The sequence below is a fragment of the Pinus tabuliformis genome, chromosome 2_2 (genome assembly GCF_031772625.1).
Source record: "Pinus tabuliformis cultivar Carrire ecotype Pingquan chromosome 2_2, CPIR1, whole genome shotgun sequence".
Classification (NCBI taxonomy): Eukaryota; Viridiplantae; Streptophyta; class Pinopsida; order Pinales; family Pinaceae; genus Pinus; species Pinus tabuliformis.
In genome coordinates, this window is record NC_142300.1 from 1,209,281,381 (window position 1) to 1,209,294,218 (window position 12,838).

A 12,838-nucleotide genomic window follows, 5' to 3' on the forward strand; every position below is an offset into this window, starting at 1 on the left:
AGTACCATTGCTTCCAGTTAATAACCCTTGCTCAATGGGTTGAAGAGACGCTCCCGAAAAAGTACCAGAAAGTGACTGATACCCAGAGGGAACAGAAGGACCGCCGTACAATAAGGATTCGGGCGATTGAGTAAACATGGACGACTGCCTTGACATATTTAACGGAGGATAATAACCTCTAGGTGTTGGGTGATAAGGAGCGCGAGGTGGTGAAAAACTTAACCCTGGGTTTTCTAAGAAATTAGTCAAAGAAAGATACCAAGTACTGCTCCTAGGTGGACTGTAAAAAATTGATTCACGCTCCCTTAGCTCAATAACAGGTTGATTTTCAGGGATAGGGATGCCTACTTCTTCTTCCGGAGTAGCAAGTTCTTCAATAGCAATAAGTCCAGAAGGAAGATCTTGGGTGATTACTCTTTCTACCCTAGGTGAACCAGGACCACTAGAAGCTGGAGAAATAAACCCCGATGTCGGAGTAGCAGCAAATTCACTTTCAGGCTCGGATATTTCAGGTTCCTCACCTATATCACTAGTAGATGAAAAGCTACCAGTCACTTCGGAAACAGACACTGATTGTGGATTATAATCTGCCACTAACGTTTGAAAATCAGGATGTACTATCAAAGAAGATTCTCCTTCTTCAGGTGACCCAACTCTACTGTCTCTAGGAGTTACGAGGACTTTCAAGCCTTCAAGCTGGCTCGGGACTTCCTCAGGAGGTTGGCCCCGAAGTCTACGGGACTTCCTCAGTAATTCAGCCACAGTTAAAAACTCAGGAGGTTGGCCCCGAAGTCTACGGGACTTCCTTGGTGATTCAGCCACGGTTAAAAACTTTTAACTACTTCACACGCAAACAAAGTAAAATCTCAATGAAAACCACCTAAAGTCTCTAAAGAACCAAACAAATTTGAATCACACGCTTAAAGAATCTAGGAGATCAAACACACACAAACAGTAACTTTCCGTACTAAAAACACTAGTTGGTGATGAAATCCAACGTCGCAGAGTTCAATACAGAAATGGCGGTTGGAACAGTTACCCCGGCAACCTGCTTAATGAATAGACTGGCACAAGTTCCTCCACTTAACCGTCTCGAGTGAAGAGAACCCCCCAGAAAATCCAAGTGAGTCTAGCTGACGTCTGCTCCAGGTACAGTGGGATCTTCCCACCACTGTCACCTTAGGAAGAATCCTAAAGAATATGGCCACTAAGGTTACCAACTGAAACAAATATACCTGGGGGAACAGTCTACGATCCGATACGCACGCAAGGGCAGAGTATCAAGCTCAATCCCCTTGAAGGCTCCTTGACATAATCCAAGGTTTACCAACAAGTGACCCCAGGCTCCTCGACAATGGTTAATCCGAGGTTTACCGTTTTTAATACGTGAATATCTGGCGTCGTTCCCAATGAGGAAGGATTGATTCCCACACTGGTTCGGACACGATCTCGTGCTTCTCCTTTAAGAGGAGCTTTCCCAGAGCATAAATGCAACAATTGGATTTCTTCCCTACCACAAGATACAACTACTTGTTTGTTTTTACTGTCTTGGAGAGTTAATTACTCTCCTACTCCAAGACACTAGCCTAAGCTAAGTTGGTGTATCAAAGCCCTAGAAATAAAAATGTTACTAGATGAATTTTACTTTAAGCGTTATTTTTTATTGGTTTTTGTTTAAGTCAAAAGGTGCGGAGATGAAACTCGTGGTATGAAGACTCGACTCAAAATCACTAAAAATGCACTTAAGATGATTTAAACAATCTTTTTCTCTTCGATGAACTTCTAAACTAAGAAAGAGTTTGAGAATGCAAATACTTTTGTAAACACAAATCTTTCTTAATCAAACAAATTAAAAGAAGAGCTTTTTGCCTTTTCCAATGCACTCAAAACGAGACAACTAGTTATTTCACAAAAATTTCCCTTTTTTGTTTCAAAGCACTCAACCACTACAAAAAACAAACTTTTTCCAAAAGAGATTTTTTTTTTTTTATAAAACACTCAAAACTATGGAACTGACTAACTTTGAGATCTATAAATTATAAAAACCTATTTGAAGTCAAAGCCTACAAGATGTCTTTTTTAAGGATGTTTTACTTAGCTAGATGTGAGCTAAGGACCAATTTATGCAGAATCACAAATCAGTCAAGAACAACCAATTTTGTTTTCTTTTTGAAAATGAAAATCCAAACTTTTAAACATAAGCTTTTCGAAGTTTTGTAAAGAGAAAACTCAAAGCGGATTCCTCAACAAGGGGAGATTTCATAAATGGTCAGACTCATAAGAAGGCTGGTAGACACTAAGGTGATCTGAAGTCCCTACAGCTTCTAAGCTCAGAGCCACTATACAACCAAAATGAAAAACAAGCCCAACAAGCAAAACTCTTAGGAATTTCACCTAAAACCCTAACACTAATGAAATCAACCTAAGGAAAGCTTCTGACAAGTTATATGCAGGTCTGGGCAGTGGATAACAATTTCTAAACAAAAACTAAGCTGACTAACAGAGGAAATCTTAGGTTTTTCAAAATTTTGACAGGGTCCACAGGCCCACAGTTGACACAGGTGCGGTCCCGCTCTGTGCTAAAAGCAAAGGTGCGGATAGGTACGCACTGTGTCAAAAGGCTAGGGTGCGGTCCTCTCCCAAAGCTATGAAAAACGAAAAATAACCCTGGATCTACAAACTCTACCCAATTTTACACACAACAAGCCAAAAACAGAAACAAAAACACAATTTCTCAGGTCAAAGTAAAAACAAGGAAAACAATCAAGTCCCCAGTGGAGTCGCCATTTTGTCACACGGAATAAGTCGATCTTGCGGACAAGATAGACCTTCCTAGAATCTAAAGAAGACCTAATGACAAGCAAACCAACCAGACACTATCTTTCTCTAAATATGCTTTTATAAACAATGGCAAACAAGTGTTTTTAGGGCCTACCTTAGGTCCAACGCAAGTTTGTGGATGCCCTCGCTCCTTCGATCCAAATGAGCTCCTTTGTCGCGAATTTGCAAACACAAACAAGGCAAACAAATTAAATAGCACCTGAAAAGCCAATATCATAAAACATATTTAACATGAAAGTCAAGGAGTCCATGAAACAAATAACATGAGATACTTGTTGAGAAAAATGAGTTTGATTGTATTAATTCAAAAGAAGAAGAACTTTACAATCTGTGCCTTGACGCTGTACAAGCTCCTCCCAGGGTCCAGCAAGAAGTCTCCTCTACTTTGACAAGTTTCACTCTCTTCCCAATGAAGCCAAAAAGGTATGTGATCTCTCCTCTTAAGCTCAACTAGGAAGTATTAATTTCACCAGCATTTACCCTAAAAAATGTTCAGCTTCTAACCTCCCCAGCAACCAGCCCAATGCCTGAATTTATAGTGCAATGGAGGGAGGTTACTAGGTCCTCCTTCAAAGGGATAAAGCCCTCCTTCAAAGGGATAGCTCCTCTCATCAAGGGATTAGCTCCTTCTCTTTTGGGATGCATGAACCACCTCAGAGCGAACAATCCACGTCAAAATTCCTTCTAGAATCATCTAGAATTAACCCAAAGTGAGTTTTTTAAGATAAAACTTGCACCTTTTGACTTTCACAAGGGTCCGCACCCACACCTTTAGGGACAGAGCGGGCACGTCCGCAGTTTTTGTAAACAGAAGGTGCGGGACCGCAGGTAATAGTGAGAGAAAGTGCGGAACCAGAGTTTCATTGATTTTTAATGTCTTTCTCCCATTTTCAAAGCTTGACTTGAAGAGCTGAGGTCTGAGACTTTCCTAGGAGGACAGTACAAGTGATGATAGACCCATACTAACTGCAAATAATCATGGTGACGATATTTTTGTGTAACAAGTGTAACTCCTTAACCAAGAGTACAAAACCACGGGCTTAATCATCATGAACCACAAAACCATTAAAATCTAAAACCATGTGTGGAAAATCACCAAAATGGTACACAAAAAGCCACCCAAAAATTCAAAGAATTCTTAAAGCTAGGAATGTGCATAGTTGACTCTAAGATTACACATCTTCTTTTTCAAATTCATCTATTTTATCATGTAAACTTATAAATAAACTAATCTAGAAATCATCACTTAAATATAATCAGACAATCAAAAGTTTTTAAACAAAAATTTCCCAACAATACTAATGATTTTTAGATTGAAATTTGAAATGGCTAAGTATCAACATACACACAAACAATCGTTGAGTGTACTTGCAAGCAAACAACCAATAAACTATGGACTAACCAACTAATAACAAAGCACTACTTTCTAGTTAGCACTAAATCAAATTCTAAAATCAGTATCGAGTTGGAGCGTTGTGAAAGAAATAGAAAAGTAAATCACTCCTCAATATATCTCTATAGGTTTTGATAGCAAAATAAAAACATAACTTCACTATCTTTCTTTACATGAAAGAAATAAATCCATGTCCCAAGGCCATGTTTAAATATCAATTTTTAAGAGCAATGACCATAATTAATGAAGCAAACTAAGTAATATATATATCACAATCAAAATATAACTAACCACTAAGAAGGAAGCAAAGTAACTAGATAAACACTAAGAAGCACCAAACTAATATGATGCAGGTGGTCTTTGGCCATTAAACATCGATTGGTTTTGTCCCTAACTTCCACGATTGTACATGGAGACACGGGGAAAAGTAGTTGGTACCATGCCAACTGGATGATATAATGTAGGATGATGTCTGGGAGGCGGTGGTATGATGCCAATTGGATGATATGATGTAGGACCCCTCGGAGTTGGTACCATGCGAATTGGATGATATGATGTAAGACCTCTTGGAGTAGGCACCATGCCAATTGGATGATATGATGTAGGACCTCCACGATTGTAGGTAGGGACGCCGAGACAAATTGTGGGTTCCATACCCATACCTCCTCGATTGTACATAGGGACACCCGCACAAACTCTTGGTTCTATATTGGCAACTGGATTAGGAAACTCTGAGAAACGAGACTGTAGCTTCTTTTTTCTCTCCTCTTTTTGTTGAGCCAAAGCAACATAAAGAGGCTTGCCCAGGACAACTTTCTTATCCATTTCTGCCAAAGCTCGGGATGCTTCATGAGGAGATGAGAATGAGACAAATCCTGAACCTTTACTGTGTCCATGCAAATCCCTCATTACCTTGCATGAAGTGATAGTGCCATAAATAGAAAACAATTCTCTCAACTTGTTATCATCAATGCTATCATCCAAATGTTTTAAATAAAGATTTGTTCCAGATTGCTCCTTCAATTCAGATTTCTTGAGTGCTTTTCCAACGTACCATTCTTTGCCTTGAATTTTCTTGCCATTTAAACTATCAACACACTTTGCTGCATCATCTGCATTCTCAAAATTGACGAATCCAAAACACTTTGACTTTCCCGCATCATCTCTCATGACTGCCACACTGATAATTTTTCCATACTCATCAAAGTATTTCTTCAAATCCTCATCGTTCATTGACTCTGATAAATTGTTAACAAAAACATTTTTAAACTTGGATTCTGGGTTTGTTTGTTCCGACTCTTGCTCTCGCTCCTCTTTTTTCATGAATTCTTTTTTTTCTCTCTCTTCCTTTTTCATAAATGGGGCAACATAAACCTGTGTATCGTTTATCAACTCACCATTCATACATTTAATTGCATTTTGCGCCGCTGCTTCGTTCTCAAAATGCACAAATCCATATCCTTTGGATTGCCCTGATGCATCTGTTGCAATCTTAGAAGAGAGAATGGGTCCGAAAACAGAGAATTTGTGATAGAGGGTTTTATTGTCTACTGCTTTGTGAAGATTTTTAATAAATATGTTTGCGGATCCAGAGTTGCGGATGTTGGGGTCACGGTGTGAGTACATTATCCGAATAGGCTTTCCATTAAGGGGTGTAAAATTCAAGCTGCGTAAAGCCTCGCTGGCATTTTCAGGGGTGCTGTGATGCAGGAGCATTGGCTCTCAAAGATCAAGCTCGAAGTATCTAGTCAGACCTAAAGGTCTAGACGTCAGCCAAGAAGGGTCCATTGTAAAATTTCATGTAAAAGAATGTTTATTTATTAGCAAGTGTAGATAGGGAATCTATTTAGTTGTTAGGTGTTAGTTAATGATATCCCTGAAGAAATGGGATGACTCGAAAGAGTAGTTATTGTTTGTAGTTGGTAGTTGAATGAGTCATAAGTTAGAGATAAGGATAGTTTTATTAAAATATAAGTTGTTGCATTAGTCTAGGAACTAATTACAGGTTTGTAGGAGTTGGTTGTGAGAGCTGGATAATCTCATGTTGGCAATAGAAAAAGAAAGAGATGAGATCAACGAGAGGAAGGTCTAGAGGGGACAATTGATTTTGAGTTTTTGAAGGAGAGAGGAGGAACATTTTTGGGTGCTGGAAATTTTGGTGTGAGGTTGAAGTTAATTTAACAACATTTCTTAGACCAGTGGTTTTTGTAGCAGCAAATTGAATCTACAAGTGTGTGTGTGAGACAGTTATTTGCTTATGTGTTTGTGAGGTTTATGAACCATAATATTAATATTAGGAGATTGAAATTGATTTGGTCTTTAAATTGCTGTGTTGAATGAGGAATTCTTGCACTGTATTTTATCTGTTATCTACATTTAAATGAGAACCTGGATAATCATATTTCAGTTAATATTTTAGTCTAGTACTTTTTCATCCAAGATTGTGTATTGGAAAGAGTCATTTTATATTTTAGATTCGATAATATAGAGCACTTTGTATCTAGCAAACAAAAGAAAGAAAATTCGTAAAAGAAAATCGTCACCAATTTTGCGGGTCGATTTCTGATCAAAGGAAGATGAATTTCGAAATTCTCGCACCTGAGTTTTGTTCAGAGTGGGGTCTATTTGGTAACCCATGAGCGATTTCCCAAAAAGATCCTTCATTTGGAAGTTACGAAGGGATCTTTAAATTGTGTTTTTACAGACTGCGTGATTGAAAAAAAAAAACAATGTCTTCTTCCTGTAATAGCACCGTAGTTTGCTGTGGGAGTCCTGTAACAGCACCGTATTTTGCTGTGACAGTATGTAACAAAATTGTAGTTTTTTGTGAGAGTCCTGTAACAACATCGTAGTTTGTTGTGAGAGTCTGTAACAAAATTGTAGTTTGCTTTGAGAGCCTGTAATAGCACTATAGTTGGTTGTGAGAGAAAATATTTGTTGATTAAAAAAGAATGCAGAGGATGTTGTAACACATTTCTGAAAGTAGGAAAAGGGTGCAGAAGTGGGATAGATCTTTAGAAAAATTTATCCTGCATCATTTAGTATCAGAGCTTGGTTAAAGATCTTTTTAATTAAAGCAGAATTGTGCAGAATGCAAGTGTGATTGCGAAAGAAAGAGGAGATCAGTAAAAGCAAATGTGCTTTATAGAAAATTGACGAAGATATTGCAAAGAGGAGATCAGGTTATTTGAATCTGATAAGTAGAAGGCATGACAGAAGATGAGAATAAGTGGTACTCTTAAGAAGAGATTGCAGAAGCCTAAAGAAAGCACAATGATGTTTGTTTTCTTGATGAAAATGGAGATTCAGTTGAATGTGAAGAGTGGATGGAGATTGCTTGTGAAATCATACAGGTATTGTTTTATTTAACTCTAGTTTGAGTTTTGCAGGTTAAAGACAGAGTAAATATTGATAGCAACAGACAGACAAGGAAAGTTGTATGTGTTCTAAAGAACAAACTGAATGAAAGATTGGAAAAAAAAGTGGCAGTGAACTTGAAGAATCTGACTGAAGGTTGGACAGAGAGGACAAGAGTGTTCTTAGAAGGAAGCTGAGCAGAAGCATTTTAAAGTGGCCATAGAAATTTGGCAGCAGCAAGCTTTTGAAAGCTTGGAATGGTCTTTGTTTTAAATATCATTGATATGCAAGTAACAATAATTAGTGAAGCATCTCAGCAAGAAGATCACAGCCTTAAGAGCCGTGATGAAGGAAGCCAGTAAGGGTTTCTGAGAGAGTGTGGCTAGAACCTATTATTTCAGTTGTGATCGAAATACAAGAGGACAATTGTGTTCTCAAGTGTAGATGAGTTGTGCATGTGAGCCTAGAAGGAGCAGAGAGAAATGCTCAGGAGGTTCCTGACAGAGAACCAGTGCTTTCCAAAAGACCAAGTCCAGAGGAAAGCTTGGTGAGGTAAGTGGCAGTAGGGAGGACTTGTTGTTGCAAAGGCTTAGTGCATCTCATAGTGAGTAAGTGAGGAACTCATAGAGATGGAGAAGAAGATGACTACTGATAGTCATAGCAGAGGTTTTGAGGAAGACCACAATAGAAGAAAAGTGAAGAAAGAAGATGCCAAGGCAAATGGCATATGGAAGCAGTTGACTAATGAAGAATATGAGAGGGAGAAGGCTGAGATAATAGTCCATCTTGAAGTACTAATGGAACTGTTACAGAGGAATGAGAAAGACCAAAGGTGTGGTTTTCGTATGAGAAGAAAGATAAGGTGGCATAGGCTACAGAGGAGGAAAGAGAAAATGATGAATGCTCGACTAAAGGAAGAATTACTCAGAATAAGTGAGTATCAGGAGGAAGACTTGAAGACTGAAACTTCAAGTGAGACCAAGAGGTCTTATGGTGTTAAATCTGATAACTTGTGTATGTTTGCAGGTGGAACATGTGAGGAAGGACAATTTGCTGACATTGTCATCAAGGAGGAAGAAGACAGGCAGAATCTAAACTCTGTTCTGAAAGAAGATGGGATAGCTAGGTCTCATATAAATGTCCATACACAATTGGGGAAAAGTGTTGCTTTTCAGCATATTGTAAGGGGTAAGAGTAAAGAAAGTTTGGCTTATGATGATGGCCAAAAGCAAGAAGAAGTGGAGAAGGATATCAAGCAACCAAGTGGAGGGCTTGAAGAGGCTGAGAAGAAGACCATTGAAGATTTTCTGAGTCATGTAGAGGACTTGGAACAACAGGAGGACTTGATGATTGAATCATCAAATGAGATCATGAGGTCTTGTGGTTTTAAAACTAACAAGTTATGTGTGATTGCAGGTATTGCAAAAGACAAACCATCCTTTGGAACTATCTTGAGTGAAGATGAAAGTTGCCAAGCAAAGTATGATGATTACTATCTTTCAGATGAAGATCAACATGAGTTATGGCAACAGAAGGAGTTCATAAATTCCTTGCTTAGTGGAGGAAGTATTTTCAATGGAGATGAGATAGTTATGTTTTACAATGAGGAACCTGTTATTGGTAAGGACAAAGAGGAATTGGCTTTCTTGAGTGGCCAAAGAAAGACAGTTGGACAAACATCTAAAGAGTTCACACAGATGGAGAGTCAGACTTTTGTTCTGATGAAGATTGAATAAGTAGTGTCACCAAGAAATTGGATTTGTGACAAAGAAGAAGATAGTGAGGATTGTATAGAGTTTTTGGGAGAAATTCCAAGTAAGATGGCAGATTTGTGGCATAAGTTAAGTCTTTTGGAGAAAAGGCTAGAAAACCAAAGAATAAGTATCTAGAATGTAAAATCAAAGCTAAATGAGAATGAAGAGGTTGTCATGGATGACAAATGTGGAAAAGAAGTTATCAAAAATGTTGGCAAACAAAGAAAACATGGTGAAACATTTATGCTTAATGAATTGGTTGATTCTGATGTACTGGATAATAGAAAAGAAAAGGTGGATGAGTATACAGTCGTGAAGATGATAGGCAGTAAATCTGAATATATGAAGCAGCAAGTGGAAGTTGCAGAAGAAGTTCACTATTGTGAACCAAAGTGAGGAGACATTCTTGGAACGGATGACGTGGAAGAGAGACTAGCTAATAGTCTCGTGAATTCTTTTGAGAATTTAAATCAGCATACTGATGTGCTGACAAAGGAGTTAGAGGAAAACTCAGAACATCAAATTGAGATGTTTCCAAAGAAGGAAAAGGCAATGAGGCCTTATATTTTTAATTATGATAATTGGTGTATTATTGCAGGTTGTGATGAAGATATTGCTGCAAAGACAAAAACAAATTGGCACATGAGAACGGTCAAATGAAGGAGGAAAAGGAAGATTCCATGATAGTACTTAACCCATGGAACGAAAACATTAAATCATTGGGAAGTAAATTTGCAAACAAGGAGTAGAAATTGGATGTTGCAGAGGGAGATATCTTCAAGGATATTCATGAAGTTTGGGTGGCAACAATATCTACAGCAGTATCTGGAGCAATCTCAAGAGTAATAACAAATGTTGAAGTAGAAAAAGCTGAAGAAAGTAATCAATAGTGTAAATATGAATGGACAATGTGCAGTGAGACGTAGTGGCAGAATAATAAAAGCAAGATTTGTTATCAGCAAAGGATTGAACTGCAAGAGGCCATAGATGAACTATGGTATTTGATGTGAGTACCTAAGAAAAGCTACTACAGAGCCAAGCAAGTAATCCACTGTAAAGTTGAATGGAAGGTGAAAAATGATGAAGGTAATGACAGTGGAGCACTACAGCATAAGGTGTAGAAGCCTGGAAGGTTACAGCCAAAGAGAGATGAAGACAGTGAAGCTTATGGACAACCGCAAAAAAAAAAGTTTGGGACCTTGGAGGTTTTTGTCAGCATATGAAATCACATGATCGGGAGATCATGAATGTTTTCAACTTTGGGAGCTTGATGCAGGAGCATTGGCTCTCAAAGATCAAGCTCGAAGTATCTAGTCAAACCTAAAGGTCTAGACGTCAGCCAAGAAAGGGCCAATGTAAAATTTCATGTAAAACAATGTTTATTTCTTAGCAAGCGTAGATGAATCTATTTAGTTGTTAGATGTCAGTTAATGATATCCCTGAAGAAATGGGATGACTCGAAAGAGTAGTTGTTGTTTGTAGTTAGTAGTTGAATGAGTCATAAGTTAGAGATAAGGGTAGTTTTATTAAAATAGAAGTTGTTGCATTAGTCTAGGAACTAAATACAGGTTTGTAGGAGTTGGTTGTGAGAGCTGGATAAGTTCAAATTGGAAATAGAAAAAGAAGGATATGAGATCAATGAGAGGGAGGTCTAGAGGGCACAGTTGATTTTGAGTTTTTGAAGGAGAGAGGAGGAACATTTTTGGGTGCTAGAAATTTTTGTGTGAGGTTGAAGTTAATTGAACAACATTTCTTAGACCAGTGGTTTTTGTAGCAGCAAATTGAATCTATAAGTGTGTGTGAGACAATTATTTTCTTATGTGTTTGTGAGGTTTACGAACCATAATATTAATATCAGGAGATTGAAATTGATTTGGTCTTTAAATTGCTATGTTGAATGAGGAATTCTTGCACTGTATTTTCTTTGTTATTTACATTCAAATGAGAACCTAGAGAATCATATTTCAGTGAATATTTTAATCCAGTACTTTGGCATCCAATATTGTGTATTGGAAAGAGTCATTTTATATTTCATATTCGAGAATACAAAGCACTCTGTATCCAACAAACAGAAGAAAGAAAATTCGTAAAAGAAAATTGTCACCAATTTTGTGGGTCGATTTCTGATCAAAAGAAGGCGAATTTCGAAATTCTGGCATCTGGGTTTTGTTCAGAGCGGGGTCTATGTGGTACTCCACAAGTGATTTCCCAAAAAGATCTTTCGTTTGGAAGTTACGAAGGGATCTTTAAACTGTGTTTTTACAAAGTGCGTGATTGAAAAAAAAAACAATGTGTTCTTCTTGTAACAACACCGTAGTTTGTTGTGAGAGTCCTATAACAACACCGTAGTTTTCCGTGAGAGTTTGTAAAAAAATTGTAGTTTGTTGTGAGAGTCTTATAATAGCACCGTAGTCTATTGTGAGAGTCTGTAACAAAATTATAGTTTACTGTGAGAGTAACAACTCTGTAGTTCGCTGTGAGAGAAAATATTTATTAATTAAAGAAGAATCCAGAGGATGTTGTAGCACACTTCTAAACGCAGGAAAAGGGTGCAGAAGTGGAATAGATCTTTAGAAAGATTTACCCTGCATCATGATGTAATTGACATAGTCGTATCCCAGAGAAGTCTTAGTCATGGCATGATAGATCTTTAGAAAGATTTACCCTACATCATGATGTAATTGACATACCCGTATCCCAGAGAAGTCTTGGTCATGGCATCTCTGCAGATGCGAACACTGACCACGGGGCCAACCTACTGGAAGAGTTCTTGAATCTGCGCATCCGTAACATTGGGCTCCAGATCCCCCACGTACAGAGATTTGGGCCCCTTGATTCATTCTCCTTCTCGCTACCATTATTAACAACTTCTTGAGATGATTTGGGTACTACTGATTCATTCTCCTTCTCGCTGCCATTATTAATAACTTCCTGACAGTCGCTGCCATTATTAACAACTGCGTGTTCTTCTTCTTCTTGGGCTTGGACCTTAACAACTCCCTCTTCTTCTTGTTGGGGTTGGACCATTATTGCTTCTTTTCTCTTATTTCTGCTCTCTGTTGAACCACATACTGATTCATTCTCCTTCTCACTGCCATTATCCCTGAAATTTGGGTACCGATTCATTCTCTTTCTCGCTGCCATTATTAATAACAACTACCTGTTGTTGTTCTTCTTCTAGGGACTCCACCTACAAAGTGCCACCCAATCTTTCCAACTCTACGAGTTAAATTTTAAATTGGAAAAGTCGGCGCAGTTGGGCGTTTAAGTTAAGGTTAAGTCAAGGCTGTTGGGCCTTTTAATTTGAATAGAAAAAGCCATTATGACCGAGAAAATTTCAGGAGTTGAGCAGTAGTGGTTGGAAACGTCAAAGTTTAAAGAGAATGTAATTAAGTAAATTAAATAATATGTCTTAAATAAAATAAAGAGATTATAATTATTTTATTATTTAATAGATGAAATATATAATTTAATAAAAGACCATAGTATACAG

At 37.9% G+C, this 12,838-nt stretch overlaps 1 pseudogene; it reads right to left on the bottom strand.

Annotated features, from left to right (window-relative positions):
- Window positions 1–4,624: 4,624 nt before the first annotated feature.
- Window positions 4,625–12,489, bottom strand: LOC149197829 (polyadenylate-binding protein 8 pseudogene; annotated as a pseudogene).
- Window positions 12,490–12,838: the final 349 nt, after the last annotated feature.